Genomic DNA, 4,807 nt, shown 5'->3' with positions numbered 1-4,807 from the left:
CAGCCTTTATTGTTTGTTGACCTTTTCAAAAGAATTATTTATTTGAAAGATTGAGTTACAGAGATGGAGAGGCAGAGGCAGAGAGACAGAAGTATTTTATCTGCTTGTTTATGCTCCATATGGCCCAACAGGTAGTGCTGGTCCAATCGGAAGCCAGAGTCAGGAGCATCTCCCTGGTCACCCATGCGGGTGCAGGGACCCAGGCACTTGGGCCATCCTCCACTGCCCTCCCAGTCCAGTGCAGAAAGCTGGACTGGAATAGCAGCAACCGGGACCAGAACTGGCACCCATATGGGATGCCGTCTCCACGGGTGGAGGATCAACCCAGTGTGCTATGGCACTGGCCCCCATCAGGGATATTTTTCTATAGTACTCTCTCTCCACTGTATCTTTTTCTAGTTGAAGAATTAAGGTGATGCAGGATTAATAGAAGGAGTTTGAGAGGATTGTCTCTCTTTCAATTGTGTTGAATAGTTTGAGAAGCATTCGTTCTTTAAAAGTCCTGTAGAATTCAATAGTGAGGCTGTCTGATCCTGGACTTTTGCTTGTTGGGAGGGTCTTTATTACTCATCCAATCTCTGTCTTGGTTTTTGATTTGTTTAGCTTTTCTATGTGTCTTCATGACTCAATTTTGGTATATTGTGTATGTCCAGGAATCTGTTGATTTTTACTCTAGGATTTCCAATTTGTTAGCAGTCACAACAGATGCCCACATCCTATATTGCAGTGCTAATCTGAGTTTTGGGTACTACACTTCCTAATCAGCTTCATGTTAATATCCCTGGGAAGCAATGTATAATAGCTCAAATTCTTTCATTCCTGTCGTCAAATTGGAGAACTGTAACCTCAATGGGGACTTGAGAACCTGGTCTTGCACAGTGGTAGCCATATAGAAAGTGAACCAGCAGATGGGAGATCTCTCTGCTTCTCTTTCCTTCTCTCTTTGTCTCTGTGTGTCTCTGCCTTTTTTATCATGTTAAAATATTTAATTACTTACTTGAAAGAGTTACAGAGAGAGGGAGAGACAGAAATCTTCCACCACCTAATTCATTTTTGAGATGACTTTAATAGCCAGAGTGTGGCCAGGTTGAAGCCAGGAGCTTTCCCTCCGATGTGCATGGCAGCAAGGAGCTTTTCCTGCAATGTGCGTGGCAGCATCCCAGGCACTTGGGCCATCTTTCCCTGCTTTTTCAGTCCATTGGTAAGGAGCTGGATCAGAAATGGAATAGCTGGTACTTAAACTGGTGCACATACAGGATGCCAATGTAACAGATAGCAGCTTTGTCCACTGCACCACAACCACCAGCTCCTCTATCTGCCTTTCCAATAAATAAATCTTTTGAAAAAGAACTGAAGGTAGTAAAAGTCATCATGACTGAGCAATGGCAAATTTATTGAAGTGATCTATTTTCTTAAAGATCCTTTTATGAATTTGAAAGGCAGCACTAGATGGAGAGAATGGGAGAGATGAGGTTTCACCTCACCCCAGTTAGAATGGCTCACATGCAGAAATCTACCAACAACAGATGCTGGCGAGGATGTGGGGAAAAAGGGACACTAACCCACTGTTGGTGGGAATGCAAACTGGTCAAGCCACTATGGAAGTCAGTCTGGAGATTCCTCAGAAACCTGAAGATAACCCTACCGTTCGACCCAGCCATCCCACTCCTTGGAATTTACCCAAAGGAATTTAAATTGGCAAACAAAAAGAGGTCTGCACCCTAATGTTTATTGCAGCTCAATTCACAATAGCTAAGACCTGGAACCAACCTAAATGCCCATCAACGATAGACTGGATAAAGAAATTATGGGATATGTACTCTTTAGAATACTATACCGCAGTAAGAAACAACGAAATCCAGTCATTTGCAACAAAATGGAGGAATCTGGAACACATCATGCTGAGTGAAATAAGCCAGTCCCAAAGGGACAAATACCATATGTTCTCCCTGATCGGTGACGACTGACTGAACACCGAGAGGAAAACCTGTTGGAGTGAGGTGGACACTTTGGGAAATGGTGGCTTGATCAGCATAGCCCTGACTGTTAATGAACAACTAAATACATTATCCCTCTTAGTAGTTTTTTTATCTGATCTACTTAATATGACTGGTTTAGATCTGTAATTGATGCACAGTTATTCTTAAGTGTTGAAAATTAACTGAAATGTGATCCCTGTTGAACATGGTGGTGGGAATGGGAGAGGGAAGAGATGTATAATTTGGGACATGCTCAGGCTGACTTGCCCCAAGTGGTGGAGTTGGAAGCATACCAGGGGATTCCAATTCAATCCCATCGAGGTGGCATGTACCAATGCCATCTCACTGTTCCAAGTGATCAGTTTCAGTTCACAGTTGGTCATGGTGAAGGGACTGGGAGGCAAAGGGAGCACATAGACAAGTCTAGTACCTGCTAACGCTAACTGATGGAGTAAATAAAGGGGAGAGTGATCCAACATGGGAAGTGAGATACTCAGCAGACTCATAGAATGGCAGATGTCCTAAATAGCACTCTGGCCTCAGAATCAGCCCTAAAGGCATTCGGAGCTGGCTGAAAAGCTCATGAGAGTATTTCAGGCATGGAAAGCCAAGACACTCTGGCAAAAGATCTCTGCGAGTGAGATGCCAGTGGAAAGAACAGGTCATCAAAGAAGGAGGTACCTTTCTCTGAAGGGAGGAGAGAACCTCCACTTTGACTATGACCTTGTCTAAACAAGATAAGAGTCGGAGAACTCAGAGGGCTTCCATAGCCTTGGAAACTCATGACTGGAGCATAGGGAGATTACTGATGCCATAGACAGGAGTGTCAATTGGTAAAGTCAACAACAGGAGTCACTGTGCACTTACTCCTCATGTAGGATCTCTATCCTTAATGTGCTGTACATTGAGATTTAATGCTATAACGAGTACTCAAACAATATATTTCACTTTGTGTTTCTATGGGGGTGCAAACTGTTGAAATCCTTACTGAATGCATACTAAACTGATCCTCTGTAAAAAAAAAAAAAAAGAAATTATCAATTCCCAACTTGACTCTCACTGGGATTAAACATGACAATAGGTCTGCTCTGATTTCATCATCATGTAAAAAAATCATCTATTATTTTTCACTTTATGTTTCTGTGTGGGAGCAAACTGTTGAAATCCATACTTAATGTATACTAAGCTGATCTTCTGTATATTAAGATAATCGAAAATGAATCTTGATGTGAATGGAAGGGGAGAGGGAGTGGGAAAGGGGAGGGTTGTGGGTGGGAGGGACGGTATGGGGGGGAAGCCATTGTAACCCATGAGTCGTACTTTGGAAATTTATATGCATTAAATAAAAGTTAAAAAAAAAAAAAGAAAAAAAAAAAAAAGAATGGGAGAGATTGATCTTCCTCCTGGTTTGTTCACTCCTCAAATGGCTGCAATGACTGCGGCTAGGCCAGACTGATATCAGGAGCCAGGGGCTTCTTCCAGGTCTCTCACAAGGGTGCAGGAGCCCCAATATTTGAGTCACCCTGTGCTGCTTTTCCAGACACATTAGCAGAGAACTGGATCCGTTTGGAGCATTAATGTCTATGATACTCTCCTTGCAGTTGAAGGATTTAGAATCCATTTTGATTATGGGTGGGCCAAGTACAATGTCTTCCAATTGTCCAAGGTTTGGATTAGATGGGTTCTGAGAAATTTTGTTAAAATAGTTATTAATCTTGTTTAGACAAGGTCATAGTCAAAGTGGAGGTTCTCTCCTCCCTTCAGAGAAAGGTACCTCCTTCTTTGATGACCTGTTCTTTCCACTGGCATCTCACTCGCAGAGATCTTTTGCCAGAGTGTCTTGGCTTTCCATGCCTGAAATACTCTCATGAGCTTTTCAGCCAGCTCCGAATGCCTTTAGGGCTGATTCTGAGGCCAGAGTGCTATTTAGGACATCTGCCATTCTATGAGTCTGCTGAGTATCTCACTTCCCATGTTGGATCACTCTCCCCTTTATTTACTCCATCGGTTAGCGTTAGCAGGTACTAGACTTGTCTATGTGCTCCCTTTGACTCCCAGTCCCTCCACCATGACCAACTGTGAACTGAAACTGATCACCTGGAACAGTGAGATGGCATTGGTACATGCCACCTCAATGGGATTGAATTGGAATCCCCTGGTATGCTTCCAACTCCACCACTTGGGGCAAGTCAGCCTGAGCATGTCCCAAATTATACATCTCTTCCCTCTCCCATTCCCACCACCATGTTCAACAGGGATCACATTTCAGTTAATTTTCAACACTTAAGAATAACTGTGCATCAATTACAGATCTAAACCAGTCATATTAAGTAGAACAGATAAAAAAAACTACTAAGAGGGATAATGTATTAAGTTGTTCATTAACAGTCAGGGCTATGCTGATCAAGCCACCGTTTCCCATAGTGTCCACCTCACTCCAACAGGTTTCCCTCTTGGTGTTCAGTCAGTCGTCACTGATCAGGGAGAACATATGGTATTTGTCCCTTTGGGACTGGCTTATTTCACTCAGCATGATGTGTTCCAGATTCCTCCATTTTGTTGCAAATGACTGGATTTCGTTGTTTCTTACTGCGGTATAGTATTCTAAAGAGTACATATCCCATAATTTCTTTATCCAGTCTATCGTTGATGGGCATTTAGGTTGGTTCCAGGTCTTAGCTATTGTGAATTGTGCTGCAATAAACATTAGGGTGCAGACCTCTTTTTTGTTTGCCAATTTAAATTCCTTTGGGTAAATTCCAAGGAGTGGGATGGCTGGGTCGAACCGTAGGTTATCTACGACCTTGTCTAAACAAGATAAGAGTCGG

This window comes from Oryctolagus cuniculus, unplaced genomic scaffold (assembly GCF_964237555.1).
Source record: "Oryctolagus cuniculus unplaced genomic scaffold, mOryCun1.1 SCAFFOLD_98, whole genome shotgun sequence".
Lineage (NCBI taxonomy): Eukaryota > Metazoa > Chordata > Mammalia > Lagomorpha > Leporidae > Oryctolagus > Oryctolagus cuniculus.
This window is presented reverse-complemented; position numbering follows the sequence as displayed.